We start from the raw sequence: 18,361 nt of genomic DNA, 5'->3' as shown, positions 1-18,361 counted from the left end.
TGCACCTGGGGCAAATCACTTATAACACCAGGCTACCCATATAAATGTCTGTGTCGATAGAATAATTTTTGGAATATAACTGACCTTGCATCACATGAATAATCACATTTTGAGGGACTATTTTATAGCAGATCACTCCGCCGCTGCGTACCTTATACCAACACAAAGCCGATGCTGCTCAAATATAAGTTCTTTTAACTGCAAAATGGCCAAAATTATTCAATTGTGGAGTGGGTCAGACTGTGTTTAATGCAGGCTAGCTGATACCATAGAAATCCACTAGCCTTGCACTAGCCTAGCACCACAAAACTCTTCAAATATACTGTAAGAACTGTTTGAATTACAAAAAAAAAAAAAAATCTCCAGAAATCAACAACACTCTGGATAACTAGGAAATGAGGCCCTACGTCAAAAATCCTGAAACATCCCTTTAAAGCCTTATACTGTATGTTATTAAAGTGTAGTAAACTTGATTGCAACTGGCATTCAATCTGAATTTTCAACACCAGAGGTTCATCAAAAATACTACTTCTGTCAGCACACATACATTTCCTGTAGTGTGCATCCTTCCTCTGGTAAAACAAAACAAAACACAAATGCAACTTGCCACTACATGTGTAAAGCCCGGCGACTATTTACATAATTACAGAGAGAGACCTAAATCTCCATTTGTGACCGCGAGGTCTTCCTCTAACCCCGGCTAACCCTGGAGCTGAGGCCTCTTCAAACATGTTCTGAAGTGCACGGGATTCTTGCAATAGTTTAGCACTAAATGCCCTCTTTTTACAGTTTGTTGTGTTGTTGCCAGACTTGTTTGAACAATGCACCAAATCAAAGGCTCTAAATTCTCCAGGGGGTGAGTCCTGTTTTTCTATTTTTTTCTGGTTATTTAGCCTATTCTCGAGGCCTCAACTCCTCAGGGAAAGGCTTGTCCAGTGCAGTCAAACAACGGGAATGCAAATCTCTGCGTGCACATACTGAAGGTTGTCTTAGTACTTCATTTATTTGTAATGCTCAGCTCAACCTAAACGCCCGCTCTATTCCAAAGGACATTTAGCGTGGAAAAGTCCTTGGATCCATAAGTTTATCCATAAATATGATAGATAATTGATCTGTAGCATCCCACAATGGAGAAAATAGGAGCCTGACCTGCAGATACTCAAACCACCAGCATCAGCATCAGAAGCAAAGAAGCTGGATGCGCCTCTACTAAAGAGCAAAGCTGAAATGATCCTTCTGAATGAAATCGAAGTTGGCCGTAGACCTTGAGCACCAGTGGAAGACGAGCCCAACCTTTCAGACAGTTGGTGCATTATCTAACAAGCACCCTCTCTGTAAAGACAGGGCCACAAAATGATAGAGCTGTCAGACAACAATCCGCGTTGCAACATCCGTTCCACACGTGCCCCAGTACATTTCCACTGGCTCCACTGGCTGACGCATTGGTTTAGTATTCCTGGTAGGTTTTGTTTTAGCCTTAGCCATTGGGAACGCTCTGTTCATATTGGATATTTACAGTGGTGGAAGAAGTGCCTGATTTTAGACTTGAAACTGGAGATGTGACAAAAGGCAGGCAGGTTAGGTCTGGTAACCGTGACATCAACCACATTTCCCGAGCGGAACATACGCAAAGGAAACCAATCAGCGAAGGGCAGGTGTTATTAGCAGTTGTTCGAAAAGGGTTAAAGTTATCTACTGTCACTGTTTTTTTGGTCATTTATCGCCGATTGGAAAAAAACGATCGGCTCTCCTGTGCGCCGTCTGTGGATTTATCTCCACAAAACCTAGTTACGCAACTCCATTTTCAATTTCTCAATCTAGACGTTTGTTAAGTGTGACGTCACTAGCAGACCAGCAAATATGAGGGGAAAAAAACATTGAAAACCACAATCAATATTTCTAAAACTCAGAGGAGAGATACTGAACCTATTTCTCAGACTCAATAACCAAAACTGCTAACGACAACTAATCAAAGCTGGGACAGAAACTATAATTGGATCACCCAAAGTAATACAATGAAATGGGCCAGTGCTGGAGCGGCCAAGTATTTGTTTTTGCAGGATTATAGATCAGACATTTCGAAAACTCGGCCAATTAACATCACAAATGATTGGCATCAGCCTTAGAATAACCCATATCGGTATCGGCCTCTAGAAGAAACTGCATCGTCGCCCAGCCTGAGAGTTAAACAGCAAAGTTAGATTGTGTAAGCGCAGACCATGACGACAGGTTTACACGCCCGTTTCCAACAAGAAGCTGCAGAATCCAAATGAATACTGAACATTTTAAAACTAAAGGGGACGCCTGGTTATATTTACACTATCAACACCTTTTTCAGAATACTCAAAAGGTAGAGGAATATGTCGGTCCCTCAGAGACCTGACCTCCAGACCCCTTATAGGTCTTTCTCATTAAAGCTAAAAATAAAAGTAAAGCTTTGATTTTAAAACATCTCACTCTAAACTCTGAATGCAGCCTTTTACGGAGAAAGTATTACATTTGACCAAAACAATGCGAATAAATGTACAGATGATATATTTGGAGCTTATTATGATGTTTATCTGACACTACAGGCAAAACTCAATTTCCAGTTTTCAGGTTTTGGGCCATATTGGTCTCTGAAGATATAAGCTTTCACCTAGTAAAAAAAATATACCTGATCTTCACAATAACATATTTAAATATTGCGCTGATTCAATGCTTCCCCATAGGTTTATATGGGACAACCCAATTTCAAGGGCCTTTTTCTCAAAACGCATTTTTCTCTCATTGTGGCGACACTATGTTCCTGTCAGTAGCACCTGAAGACTTTTCCAGCCTTGGACTGAACAATGTTTTGAAGATTTTTTCAGAGGGATTTTTTAAATATATGATTTATTGAGTTTTGAATGTCAAAAAAATAAGGTGAAAATACATTTTTACTAATTTTTCCACTCCGCTTATTGTAACACTAAACAAGACATCCAAAATCCCCTCTGAAAAAGTCTTGCTAACTCATTTATTAATAACATAAAACCATCAATTTAATGTAGGTTAATCCATTATTCAGATTTCGTCACCGAAAAGATGGGAAATTTGGGGCATTTTTAGACATAAAACACCTTGCTTTGATATGAAAACATAAAATGACAGAAAACTTGCAATGTAATCTACAGCAGAAGTTTCAAATTGATATCTGTACATTTAAAATGTTTCCCTATTCACCTGCAGTGTCTCGCCTTAATGAGGCGGGTAGTACTCAGTGACATTTACACAAGTAACTCTTTGAAATAAATGTACTTAAGCAAGTCTTTTTTCATACAGTACTTTTTGCTTGTACTTGAGTAATATTAAAATGAAGTATCTGTTTCTTGCTTGAGTTTTTACTTTTACATGTAAAAGGTGGTGTATGTTTTTGTGGTATTTTCTACATTATTTCATGTTTTTTCTCACCATTGATGTCACGACTGAAACTCTCACAATACAACATTTCATCCAAGCACTTTTTTACTTTTATTTGAGTCGAATTATTTGAGCCACTACTTTTTACTGATACTTGAGTAAAATGATTTCAAAGTAACGTTACTCTTACTCGAGTAAATATTGGCCACTCTACCACCTCTGGACTTCTGGACAAGTCGATTGGACCGGTACTGGCAAGGCCTGGGAACCCATGGTGCTTAGGGTACTACAGCACCCCCTGGTGGATCGTCTATGCATTACAGGCAATATTAAATAAATATGAAATAAGCAGCCAAAATATCCCCCCGCGGTCCTGGGTACTGGGATACTTTTCAACAAATCCTACAAAAACTTCAGACTTGGACATGTGTGGATGAGCTTTACTGCTCCAGTGATACGATTACGATTGTCCCACAGAAATCTACTGATGCCGTGGAATGAAACACATCTTTGGGTAGATTTCATATTTTCATTGCGACATCGAGGTGAACTAAGCTTCACAATGAGAGGGGGAAATGCGCGGCTCATCTGCTGCCTTTCACTGTCACTTCCCACTTTACCCAGCGCGCGCACCTCCGCGTCCATACAGTTCAAATCTCCTGTTTTATCATCGTAGAAAGGATCGAGAGTGAGAGCAGAGCTTACCTGTGTGCAGCGGCGCGGGGCAGGTCTGTTCCGTTGGCGCGCGGCAGGTGCAGTGTGTGTGATGGTGAGTGTGGACTGACTGTCACACGCGCGCGCGCTTTATAGCGAGAGCGCACGGGGACCTGGCTGCTGATTGGACACGGGCCAAGGCGAACACCTGCGCAGGCAACAGGGCCGGAGCGACACGCTTTACTTTACTTTTCTTATTCATAATTACAGTTTTTCTTTTGCATTTTCAGGTTATAGGACAGTCTGCTCAAAGACCTTCACTAGGAAACTAATAAAATGCCAAATCTCCATTCATTTACATCCTAAGAGCAAATTGTAACTTTCAAAAGCATTTTCTCACATCGCGGCAGTAACATACATACAAACATAGGTTATGTAAGTTTAGGTGTCTTGCCCAAGGACATGCAGTAATGTGCACTGCCACTTTAGTGAACCTACTGTTCCCCTGTGGTCAGACAGAAAGTCATTATGAAAGTGCATTTATGTACATTTATCATACAGGTCACATCAGGGGTAGACTGGGACTGAAAAACAGCCCTGGACTCTGACCAGCCTGGCCCAAATTAGCGTAATTGTGACTTCCACAAATACATATTTTAACCTCTGACCCCCCGCCAAAACATTAACGAGTGCATTTCCCCCAGTTCGGCTTTTTTTTTTTTTGACTGGTATCATCAGCAAAAAGAGCGGGAAAGGTGGTCGTAGAAACAGAAGCAAAATCATTAATATAAATAATAAATAATAATGGTCCCAAAATTGAACCTTGTGGTACACCATACACCACGGAATTCCTTTTAGATTCATGTTTTTTTATACTGGGCTTTACCCAAATCTAAAAGCTTCTCGACTGGAGATCAACAATGTAACGCCTCATTTGAAAGCTAAGACCTACAAAAGTGACGGAAACTTTCACATCGCCACATTTTTGTCATATTTTTTGTTGTTTTTTTTTTTTTATTATTTTTTCTCTCATTTTTTGTTGCGTTTTTCTCACGTTTTGTAGTTTTTTTTTTCATCCTCTTTTTCTCGCTATTTTGATGCTTTTCTTTTTAGCTTTTAGATTTGGGTAAAGCTCGGTTGAGGCGGGACCGGTGGCCCTAGAGCCAGTGGCCCTTCTGTGCTCTTCCAGAATGGACATATGGCCAGTCCGCCCCGGGTCACATTATACACGATATAAACGATATCAAAACAACAAGAGACACGCACACAATAGAGGCATCATGCAGCTCAACTTGGATTGATTGAACGTCAACACAAACAGATGTGTTTTAAGGTAAAGCAGCTCTGACTGAGTCTCCAGAGTTTGGGAGCAGCCACAATAAACGCCCGATCTCCTCGCGTCTTTAGACAGGATCTGGGCACGTGCAAAGGCAAGGCAAGTTCATTTGTAGAGCACGATTCATACACAAGGCAAATCAAAGTGCTTCACAGTTGCATTGTTGGTATGAGCAAGCCAAAGGCACATTTCTGCCATCATTTTTTTCTATTCTATTCTATTCTATTCTATTCTATTCTATTCTATAAATACAAGAAAACAAGTAGAATCAATAAAAACATCAGCATAAAATTAATTAATTACAGTAAAAGGCGAGAGTGCAGATAAAATACTTTCAGTCATATGCATCGGTAAAAAGAACTGTTTTCAGCCTGGATTTGAACATTGTCAGAGTTGAGGCCTGTCTCACATCCTCATGAAGACTGTTCCAGATTTTAGCTGCATGAAACTGAAACGCAGCCTCACCGTGTTTAGTCCTGACTCTGGGAACCACCAGGAGACCCCTCCCTGAAGTTCTAAGGGCCCGAGATGGTTCATACGGCTGTAACATGACAGAGATGGACTTCAGCGCTAAACCATGAAAAGACTTGTAACAAGCAGAGCTGTTTTAAAGTCTATTCTCTGAGTGACAGGGAGACAGTGCAGAGACCGGAGCACTGGACTAATATGGTTGTATTTCCTGGTTCTGGATGTTCTGCAGCTCTGACAGTGAGCAGCCGTTGCAGTCCTCTAACCTGCTGGAGACAAATGCATGGATAAGTCTCTCTAAGTCTGGTTTTGACACTGTTCCTCTGATCTTAGCCATGTTTTTCAGATGGTAAAAAGCTGCTGATGTTATTGCTTTGATGTGGCTGTTTAAGTTCAGGTCTGAGCCCATGATTACTCCTAGATTTGGAACCTGACAGCTGGTTCGCAGACCTTACTGATCTGACTGGGGCATAAACGGACAAAAGCTCAGAGAGATACTCCGATAATAATAATAATGCATTGGTTTTATGTAGCACTTTCTGGACACTCAAAGACACTTTACATTGCACTATTCGTTCACCGCCAACCTGACCCAGCAGGAAGGAGGGGGGGAGTGTCTTCGCCTCACGCCTCAGGACAACTGGTTATCTTCTTCTACCACATCACTTTTCTTGGTTTGAAAAAACAGAAGGGACGTTTGCACCGAGTTCCTAAATCACAGTGAAGACATGTGATCGAGATGAACCGGAATGAGTCAACGCCGGTCATTCCGAGTTATCAGGCGCCTCATGTTGCAACATCTTACAGCGAGAAGAGTTGACAAGTTTTACACAACTCGGGATGGAATTTTTTTTTTTGGTGAAACCCAACCGAAAACAAACAGTCAGGGAACTTGAAAATGTGCAACAGTTGATTTCCTGTTTTGGTCCTGATTGAGTTCATCACATCAGCATATTTAAGTCTTGTTTTGACTAAAAAGGCCAAATACAAAGGTCTTTATGTGCATTTTTAATCTTTATATGCCAGAGCTGAGAAAAATGTCCAGTATTTATTTATTTGTTTTACCTTGACACGTAGTACCGGTTGACCACAATGAAAAGTGCTGTGTAACTATGGTAGTAATGGAGTAATGTGTCTCAGCAGGAGGTACATCGTGTAATAAGACCATTAAAGTTCATGTGGCAAGTCTGAATGATTTTGAAAATGTGACAGTTGGATAATATCAAGCAGATCACACAGTGTGGGGATGCTAAACAACTTCCTCCAGTTAAATACAGATACAAGTGAGATCATTGTCTTGAGCCCACAAACACACAGAGGTTGTCATTGGTCATCTTGAGACTCTTTCGCTGGGACCGAAAGATAGAAATCTTGGAGTAATCATGGACTCAGGCATGAATTTTAACTGTCCTATTAAGTCCATTACATCAGCCGCCTACTACCATCTAAAAAAACATAGCTAAGATTAAAAAAACATAGTGTCTAAACCAGATTTGGAGAGACAAATCCATGCTTTTGTCTCCAGCTGTTAGAGTATTGTAAAGGTCTGTTCACTGGCCTCTCTAAACGAGCTGTCAGAGCTGCAGAAATACGACCATATTAGTCCAGTGCTCTCCAGTGCACTGACTTCCTGTCGCTCAGAGAATAGACTTCAAAGGTCCTATATCATGCAAAGTCGTGGAGCTTTTAACCTCTTAACTCCCGCCTGAACCGAGAGGATCTTTTTCCTCACGTCAGCAGATTTTTTTTGTAACGTTTTTTTTCATTTTTTTTTTTTTCATTTTTTCATCAATTTTTTATCACATTTTTGTCACATTTTTGTAATTTTTTCATCTATTTTTTATTAAATTTTTGTCACTTTTTTGTCACATTTAGTCACATTTTTGTAATTTTTCTGTCACATTTTTGTCATTTTTTCGTCCATTTTTGATCAAATTTTCGTCATTTTTTCGTCACATTTAGTCACATTTTTGCCATTTTTTGGTCCAATTTTTATCACATTTTTGTCATATTTTTGTCACATTTTAGTAATTTTGGGTCATTTGTTTTGTTACATTTTTGTCATTTTTCGTAAATTTTTTGTCAATTTCTTGTGACATTTTTGCCACTTTTTCATCAATTTTTTGTCCTTTTTTTGTCAATGTTTTCTCACTTTTTTGTCACATTTCCATCATTGTTTTCGTCTCAGTTTTGTTGCTATTTTCACAGCTTTTTTCTAGAAGCTTTTGGACTGGGGTAAAGCCATACTGGAGAAAATGTGCTCAGTTCAGGTGGGAGTTAAGGGGTTGACCATGTTGTTCCTTATCAAAAAAAAAAACAGTGGTTTTTAGCTTCATTCACACAGCTCTCAGCAATCCTCCTGAATCTCCTGCTCCGCCCCCTCCTGGAAAACCACTGACTTGTGACACTCAGGAAGAGCCCGACGTCTGTAATGTAATGCCTTATGGCCTGCTTTTAATTTATAAAACCTCTTTTTCCAGGTCAGCGCTGCCCCTGTGTATTGCAGATGTCAATTTCACTTATGTCTGTGATATTTATATTTATTTTACTGCTAATAATGCATGGGCGGATTAGCTCAGAGAGAGGGGGCGGAGTTAACTGAATCGAAGCATGGTGTCTTCTGGGTTTGAAAATACCCCCAGAAAACACTTATATTTCTCACAGAAATGAGTTCTCCATAGTGGTAGAGGTACAATATATCATATAAATGCCTATACTTAACTTTGGAATGGCTAAAATAGCAAGATACAGATCCTACAAAACAGAAGTCTCTTTAATGTCAGCCAAAGTATGACATGTTCCACCCGTATGAACCACCTCAGGCGCTGAGATCCTCCTGGTGGTTCCCAGAGTCAGGACTAAACACTGTGAGGCTGCGTTTCAGTTTCACGCAGCAAAAATCTGGAACAGCCTGAGGTCGTGAGACAGGCCTCAACACTGACCATGTTTAAGTCCAGGCTGAAAACAAACTTATTTACCAATAGCAACTGATTGTATTTTAGCTAATTTTAATATATATATGTATTTTTTCATGTATTTTTTGAATGGGTGTTTGGTGTTGCTGTGAGGCAGTTTTGCATGAAATGTGCCATACAAGTAAACTTGTCTTGCCTAATATCTGTTCTCAGTCATATAATCACTTTATTTCAGTGAAGCAGCACTTTAAAGGTTCCCTAATATATAAAAAAGAGTTGATATTAGTGCGTATTTGACCTTTCAGTGATCCAGAGGCTGTGTGGGTGGTTAGCACAGCACCTTCATTTTCCATCCCAGTGGCTCTTATGATGCTTCAGGATACATTTTATTTCAGGTTTTTTTCAGGGTTTCTGGCAGATTTTTCGGAATGAAATGCATCCGTAACCATGGATACGGTTTTGTCAGCAGTGAAAACCTAAAAACAATAGATCCTGGAGCATATAGATACAGACGGCATCTCTGGAATCGCCCATATATGGTCATGTTTGAAAGCAGTTAAGGGGGAAAACAATTTGGAAAAATCTCTTTCTCTAATTATTCAAAAACTACTTCAACAAATGCTGAATTATTGATATAGTTTTATACTAAATAAAGATACAAAGACATGGAGAGGAGCAAAGTGGTTCAACAGCCCATAAATACATAAATGACGGAGAATGCTAACATGATGCTACATGTTAGCATCGGGCTAATGCTTAAGGTTAGCTAGTGCTTGCTACAACTGCCGTTTTTTTCACTTCTACTGAACAATCTGCGGTGATAAAATATCCATATGGGCCGGATTTACACTTGACTTTGTTTGTATGTGAAAGAGTGAAAAAGTGTGTTTCCCAAAATAATCTATTTTCCCCCTCAGCGAGGCCACGCCCCCTTCTATGACGAGATGCCGTCTGTATCTATGGAGCTCTATGCTATCAACCCAAGCCTCTGCCGGGTCACAGAAAGGTCAAATATGTTTAATATATATTTAAAAAAATGACATCAAAAGTTTCATAGTGCAGCTTTAATGAAGAAACGTTGGGCAGAAAAGTTACAGTTTTAAGCTACTGGCAGGAATCTGGAGCAGCCTCTTCAGGCATCCTGCACATCCTCTTCCTCGCCGAGTCTGGGCAGTGAACGAACACGGAAACATCACTTTGTTTATATTTCACTTTAGAGTTCATTTTTACTTTACTTTATTTTAGTTCCGTTACATTCACTTCCAACTGTTGCCAACAGGGGGAGACAGACACCTCCACTGTGTGAAAGCAAACGAACACATAATCAAACTTGTATTGAGATAAAAAGAAGAGCCACTCTGGGATGATTCTAACTGATTCATTTGTAGAATATGACTCAGGTGAACTCTTTGCATGTTTGAATATAGCTATAGGCTCCGATTTACAGAAACAACGGTTGACTTTGCACACAGTCGCCTGCGGTCTGTTTGTGATGAGCTTGTTTGGTTTGGGAGGGTCTTCCCAGGAGCAGAGGAGCTGAAATGTTTCCTTTCCTCAGTGAAGCTAGGGAAAAACAAACACACACAAAAACCTGTAGTGCTCTAGCCTCCTGTATCATTAAACAATACCAGTATCAGGAAAAAAAAGTAAAATCTGATCCTGTTGGTCCAGGGACAGCATTAAAGGAAGTGACTTGGTTCATGTTTGTATTATTATTTGTGATACAGTATGTGTGTGCTATTTTACCTGTGTCATTATTTCTATCTTTTTTCCCCCTTTGTTTTTGAAGAATTATAAACATGTATTCCACAACCAAACAACAGGAATAAAAAAGATCCACACATAAATACAGACAGACAGGGGTCATTTTTATAATGGGGGCCTTGGCTCCAAACAGTTGAGAACCACTGATCTAGAAACAAATTCAGCTGCAGTTTTCACTTCCATTTTGCCCAATCTTTTGCACAAATGTTGCCCGTTCGTTGTGACTAATTTGGCCTTTAATATCAACATTTCCCCTCCGTCCCATTTGTTTGGAAGTTTACACACTTTGCAAAATGAAGTAGGCCAAGATTTTTTTGTTTTTGATTTGTGGCATTAAAAATACTAATTAAAATGGCATGGTTCTAGATGTCAAATGTTTTAGTATAGGTATGGAGTAAAAGCATAGTTCAGGTATAGGAGACATTTTTCCTCTTAACTGCATTACACATTCACAAGTCATATCTAAAAACAAAATTAATGAATTAAAGGGGCTAGATGCAAGTTTGCCATTTTATACTCACTACTGCCATCTCAGGTCATACATGTAACAACAGCGTCTATATTAAGCTCGTGGATGACGGCACTTCTGACCCGAAGCAACACCTTTTTGAATCGATGGGAAAGAAGTTTAATACAAAACCCCTCCTCCAGGGGGCGCCAACCAGGGTCGGTTGGTCCGGCTAAGTAACTTGTTTACCTTAATAAATCATTTTCGTAGTCCCTCTGGGGGTAATACAAGTGTTAATGGAAGATTGGGGGGTCTTTCATCTCCCCCTGGTGTCTCTGGCCAGAAAACCACAATTCGGTTGAGAGCCTATAAAAGTCAATGGACGACTGCGGAAGGATTCCGCAGTCAATTAATAAGAACTCTCTTCCATTCATTCTCAATGGTAAATATAGATGCAGTACACTTTTTGACCACCAGAGTCAAATTGGGGGCGCTGTTTCACTCCTTTCGCAAAGGAAACACCACTGTTGTGGTGTCTTGGTATTTATCAATTTCACAGTTTTCCAACTTTTACTGCAAAGGTTGTTGACGTCAACAACAGTATATGTTAAAAATTGACTTATAAAAGAATTGATGCTGAACTGACACTTTCAAAATAATCTAATGTGGCATTTTCTTTGAGTTAACGAATGAGGCAAAGTTACTGTAGGTGCTGTAGATACAGGTGTTCTGTTTTTTTGCACTAAATTGCTGCAATTGTTGATTTTGTTTTATTAAAATTAGGCTTTTGCCATAGTTACCATTTGTTTTAATATAGCAAGTTATTTGCATATATAGAATCAAATGCAAATGTAGGCCAAATGATGACCAGAATGTCCCATTTTATTCTGATGGAAAAATGTTAAACTCCATAATTCAGCGACATGCACTTATTCTATCTCCTCCAAGGAAAACCTGGTGAAAAAGATCTAGAGAAGTGAGGAACCAAAGGTTGTCCAAAGTACTTGGATAACCTTTGTGGATTTTCTGCGGCACATCCGCAACCCTAAATAAAATGTAGAAATAGGCTTCAGTTTGCAGATTTGCAACTCCATGCTCAATAAACAAAATTGAGCGTGGAGTGCTCATTTTTTTACTGACAAAAACTTTCCCAGATACCAGGGGGGCGTGTTTGCGCTTTCCAACAATCCTAAAACTAAGAGCCTAGGGAAAAAACACTTAAATAACAAACAAACATAAACGCAGTAGAAATGATGTAATTTTAGATTGAGGAAGACAGAAGAGGCGCAAAGCGGAAGGGCCGTCGGGGAAGGCCGATAATCGCCGCGGCTATATTTTTTAATATATTATTATATTACAGTAAAAGCAGGGACCTTGAATGTGGAGAAGGAAACAACATGCCTGTGGTCATTGGAATCAATGTTGGAGCTGTGACACTGGTCATTATATTTGATTCAGTTGCACTGGTTTTAGTCAAGAGAAACAGACTACAAGGAAATGTAAAGGGTGTGGTTTGAATGGACGATTGACCAAACAAATAAGTGGAGCATGGTTTTATCACATGACCTTTGGACCAAGAGAGACAAGCCTTGTTACAGGGAGAGAGATCACACCAAGACCAGGATTCAGCCACTCACATTCCAGCCTGTTCTCAAGCTTCTGATCCTTTACCATCTGTTGACATACCATGCAAACTTGACATTTTTGAGCCTTAACCAGGGATTCAAGTAGTTCCCTCATCTGCATCTCAATCTGCAGGTTATCACATCTTTGGATCATCATTCGGGTGCTCAAACCCTTCCACAACGTTAAGGTGGAGATTCAAAGAGGGAATCTTTGTTTGAATGAAGATTCAAAATCCATTCATCAGTTAAAAAAGACATTCAAGAAAGTTGTATTATCAGAGTACAGAGCCAAGGAAGGTATTTAATTGTTGTAAGTTTTAATTGTTTAAAGGTTTTCAGTTATAAATCATCAAAGTTGTTCAATTGACGAAAAATAACCAAATTAATTGGCCATTGTTGCTGCTTGTTATTGTTGTCATTGCTGCTGCGACTTCAATATCACAATGGGAGTGGCCTCACAGGCTGCACCAAACATTTCAACTAAACAAACATGAACCAAGCCAAGGGCATCCCTGTCCTTAGACCCTCTGAAGGAAAAAATATGATAATGACTAAGATCCTCTAGAGAGCGCCATTGCCTCGTCAAAACCGAAAGACGGTCGGGTCGCGCTCATAGATGTAATAGCGAAACTAAACTACAGGGAATGATCACGCACACAAACATTTCCTGTGCCTCAGCTCCACAGCACGTAAGTTTTTTGTGCCTTCCATACGATCCTCAGATATGTTGATAACTGATTTTAATACTGTATTTCTCATCGGTGCATTGTTCAGTCGTTTGTAATTCGAGTGACCTCCGAGCTATCAAAACATGAGAACTCTTGATTCCGACAGCAAATCTAAGCGATCGAGGTCGTCTTCTGAGTGATAATAATACGGCCAGATCATTGTAATTAGAGAAGTTGATGAATACGCAGCCTATTCGTATCAAAAGCAATAATAAAACGGTTTCAAAAGGGAGCCTGTAGGTTTAGTCTAAAGACTAGCCCTAACCCTGAGGCACGGGTGTGACGTCATGATTATTTGAATTCAGGAGCTGTTAATGTTCAGATTAGACATGTTGTAGCTTGAGTAGAAGGTAAACTGGTTATTATGTATTATGCAAGGTCACGTGGCCTGGGAAGTCCCTGACAGAGGGTTATAGTTTTACTTTCATAATTTCAACTTAAACTCACTGTTCCATTACAAATAAAATGCCCATTAAACATTATTGTGTAAAGATTATTATTATTATTATTTTCTATCAGCATTCTAACCTAAGAAGAGCCAGGTTATATTCCAGCCCAAATAGAGTTCAGGACTGTGACGTCATATCACTAAGAATCATGGGATTTGCAGCAATAATAAAATAATGGAGATTTTTAAAAGGTAAAATCCTGACGTTATTGTTCACATTAAAACACTTTAAGTTAGATGGACTTACCAGCAGTGACTCGGCGGCTTTTTCCTTCACTTTCTATCCTGTTTTTAGCTATTATTATGGTGCTTTCCTGGTTATATATTAATCGGCACATAAGGCTGAGTTCTGTCTGAAGTAAGTAAAGTAATATGTTAATCTTAAAATGTGTAAAAACAAAAAGGTAGCTAGTTGCAGCTGTATTTTTGCTTTTACCTGAGTCATTTTGGACATCTCTGCCGCTCAGAAACGGAGTGCTATTGTTAGGGCTGCACTAACAATAGCACAATGGGTGACATTTTGCCAATATCAAAATGTCACCTATTTTGATATTATCACCCATTGTGATATCGGCACGTGTGATATACATATCTAAAAGATGCGTGATAATTTCAAATTATTTAATGCAAAAATCAGGCATTTTTTTACATGCATACTGACCAATCTGCTGCAACCTTAAATAGGTCCCAAGGTGCTGTTTCGCTATTGGCCAGGGCGAGCACATGCTCTGTCTCAGCGATACAATAACAAAAACAAGCATGGCGGGGGACGAAGAAACAAATGAGGATGAAAGCAGAGAGCAGCTTGTTCCTAAAGGACAATGCACCTCCGGAATTTTGGACGACTTTGGTTTTGCAGCACAGGACGGATCACAGACACAAGTTATTTGGAAGTCGTGTAGAAAGATATTGGCTATGTCAAGGGGAGACATGATTTTCACAGAGATCCTCTTTCTGTGGTTGTGTTAAAGTGTGCCATCTTTAACACAACCACACGGAACTTTATGCTGTGTATAACGCTCCACAGCCAACTCCGGTAAAGTCAGGGAAACAAAACGAAAGTTTCGCTTCTGCCACTCCTCATGAAAAAGCTTTGAAGTGACACAAAGAATTAACTGCAGCCTTTATGTGATATATATAGCGAAATGCACTCTCGGTTAATGGGGGTGTAAAGAGGGCTTTTTGGAACTGGCAAAGGAGTTCGACTGGAGATATCAAATGCCATCACAAACATATTTCTCCCAAGTCGCTATTTCGGAGATGTACGAGTCATATGTGAAGTCTGTATGGGAAGAGCTCGGTGGATTTCTACGCAAGCATCACGGACTTGTGGTCCAGTCGAACCACTGAGCCGTACATGAACGTTACTGTTCACTTTTTGACAAGCAAATTTGAACTCATTACACGCTGCCTGAAAGTTGCTTAATTCCTCACACACCGGTGAAAACATCGCTGCATTCAAAGCATGTTGCCAGCTGAAGAAAAACACGGTGTCCCATCCCATGGAGAAGTCAGTCACCATTGAGAAATATATGTGACTGAGTTGAGACAGAAGAGCAAGGACTGTGAATTTTGGTGCATCAGAAAACTTCATGATCTGAGACAAGATTGTGTTCAGTTTGAATGATCCACGGCTCAAAGAAAGGCTGTTAAGAGAGTCAGATCTCACGCTGGAGAGAGTGATTGACATTTGCAGAGCAGTGGAGACGGCCAAAGCACAAATACAAACAATGAGTATGACAACAACAAGAAAGTCTCTCTCGTACCGAAAGTGTGGTTAGCTGCAGTCACTATGCAAAGATGTGTGAGTCTACAAAAGCAACACATAGGATGAAAATGCATGATTTGTGCCCAGAAATAGATACACTTTTTATTGGGACATCGACCACAAAAGTGCTGAAAGAGACAATTCCTGGAATGCAGACATAAATGCTGGTGACATGTTTGTTAAGTTAAAGTTGGACACAGGAGCAGAAACAAATGTACTACTGCAAGCTGTGTACAAAAGATTGAAGAGAAAAGCCAGGTGTGAAAAACAAACATTCAATTGAAACCGACTATGTTAGTGACGTGCGGTGGAGTACGGCTGAAACCAGAAGGAACAATTTCACTTGAGTGCAACACTGCCCAAACCAAATCCAACCTGCTGTTCAATGATCAAACTACTCCAACACAGTTATTCTAGGAAAAGATGCATGCGAAGCATTAGGTCGGATAAAGAGAATGGACTTTGACAAGTTCCCAACTAAAAAAGAGAAGCTGCGTGAGCAACATGCAAGTGTCTTTGAAGGACTGAGGTGAACATCACATCCACATTGACCCTACAGTCACTCCTGTCATACATGGCTGCAGGAAGATACCACTGGCAGTTCTAGATAGACTGAGAGGCACTCTTAAAGGGGCTATATCATGCTATTTTAGCCATTCCAAAGTTAAGTATAGGCATTTATATGATATATTATACCTCTACCATTATGGAGCACTCATTTTTGTGATAAATATAAGTGTTTTCTGGAGGTATTTTTCAAACCCGGAAGACACAACGCTTCGATTCAGTTAACTCCGCCCCCTCTCTCCGCACATACAACTTTACCGTAATATAAATAAACAGCAATAAGTGAAGTCACTTCACGATGCAGTTATACGGAGTTGACATCTGCAACACAGCTTCATAAATGGCTAACACACATGCTAATATGCTAACACACATGCTAATATGCTAACCCGCGTTTGGATTGACTCACCGCTCTGGTCCATCGCTGTTTACATTATGGGACTCGCGTTGGTTATAAAAGTTAATCCACTTTGGTTCTGGTGAAGGTTCACCAAACATCCATCAGAGACAGTCACAGAAAAACAATATTTTGGTGATAGTCGCTGAATCCCGGAGAAAAAACAGCTGAGTGGCCTCTTCCTGAAAAGGGTTGAATATAAACTCCTCGTCCTCGTAGCCAAACGCGCTTCTTTTTCTCCGTCCGTGACATTATCGTTAGTTAAGAATAAAAAACAGGTGTGTCCAGAGTAGGTAACGAGCTCCATCTTCACAGCTGCAGCGCAAACATGACTGATCTGTTCAGACGCTCAGTACAGGGGATGTGTTTGTTTTGGCCACAGCTGACCTGGAAGCACCTCGGGCACATCCTTTTTTTTATTTTTTTTATTTAAATTTTTCACTCTTTGTTTCTCTCTTACGACAGAAATAATGAAAACGCTGTTTTACAAATTAAAATCAGGCCGTAAGCATAGAATTAAGACATTGCATTACAGACGTCGAGCACTTCCGTTCCGCTGTTACGACACAACTGAACACTCAGTCGTTCACCAGGAGAGGGAGGAGCAGCTGCTCAGAGAGCAGGATTCAGGAGGATTACTGAGAGCTGCGTGAAAGAAGCCACAAACCACTCTGGGGGTGTTTTTGATGAGGAAATAGCATAACAACATGGCTAAAAGCTCCAAAAAGTCGATTTTGCATGATATAGGACCTTTAATGACCCACACCATATGAGGTGTTGTGCAAATTTGCCGGTAAGAAAACCTTCTTCAGTGCTGGCTGAGAAGGACGGCTATTGGCAAATAAAGCTGGACAAGGAGTCATCGCTACTGTGCACTTTCAATACGCCATGGGGGCGTATAGGTTTAAGGCTGAAAGTACGGGCTGACATGTTTGAAATCAGTGGTCAGTCATTTCTTCTGGATTATTTCTGGATTTGTGGATTAAAGATCAGAGACAAGACAGCACACACAGTCATTAACACAATGAAATCGGTATTTGGCAGAGAGTGAGACGGGCCTAAACTCTGACCGGATTCAAATCCAGACTGAAAACAGTTCTATTTAGCTGCACAAGTGTCACATATTACTTGTCAAATATGACTTTTTTTTAATTAAAAGTTGCTCCGTCAAATTATTACTAGAGTCAAAGTAAATGAACGAAGGGGACAAAGTACCCTCTTCCTTGTTGTGAACAAGTGGCATGACAGTACATCTGCACAGTGCCACCTACTGTTCTCGAGTTCTGCTTTTAGAAAGTATAAGTAAAAAACTACGACTAAGTAAATGACAGAGCCTCCAAAATTCTGCTTAAGTACTTAAGTGAATTTCCTATGCTACTGAACACCTCTGCCCCTTTATTTAACCCATACTGGCAGTTCTCATAAGAAATGTGCTTCTACATGTAAAATAACAAAAATCAATAAATATAATATAAAAAAAGAAAAAAAGAAATGTGCTTCTGATGCACAAAATGTGTAAATTTTAACCAAATGTTTGGACAAGTCACAGCTCAGGTGTTACTGCTCCCCCTTCACTGAGCAAGTTTGTAAACTTCAGATCGAGTGCAGACAGAATAACTTGAGGGGCTCCCTCACTGCTCTTCGAGAGAATGCATCCTCTCCAGTAGAAAAACTGCATTTTGGCAGGACGTCTTTTCTCATAAAGCATCCCAACAGTGGAACACAGTGCCTGAATCAATTCGCGAGTCTCCCTCATTCTATTCATTTAAAAACAATGCCATGTGGAGACACAGACTTGTGAGCACTAGTTAAAATGCATACTTTGCTCTTTACATGCACTATGTATGTATGTAACTACAGTG

The 18,361-nt window shown here is 40.0% G+C and overlaps 1 protein-coding gene across 1 annotated transcript in view; it reads right to left on the bottom strand.

The window, feature by feature from the left end:
• Nucleotides 1–4,204, bottom strand: part of LOC306964138 (ornithine aminotransferase, mitochondrial-like) — a 32,835-nt gene extending 28,631 nt beyond the window's left edge. Inside the window, exon 1 of the mRNA XM_079558051.1 lies at nucleotides 4,087–4,204. The gene's annotated coding sequence lies outside the window, so the exon portion shown is untranslated. The remainder of the gene's footprint in view (nucleotides 1–4,086) is intronic.
• Nucleotides 4,205–18,361: the final 14,157 nt, after the last annotated feature.

Source organism: Gobius niger, assembly GCF_951799975.1.
Source record: "Gobius niger genome assembly, chromosome: 6".
Lineage (NCBI taxonomy): Eukaryota > Metazoa > Chordata > Actinopteri > Gobiiformes > Gobiidae > Gobius > Gobius niger.
Note: the sequence above shows the minus strand (reverse complement) of the source record. Positions and strands in the feature narration are given on the sequence as shown.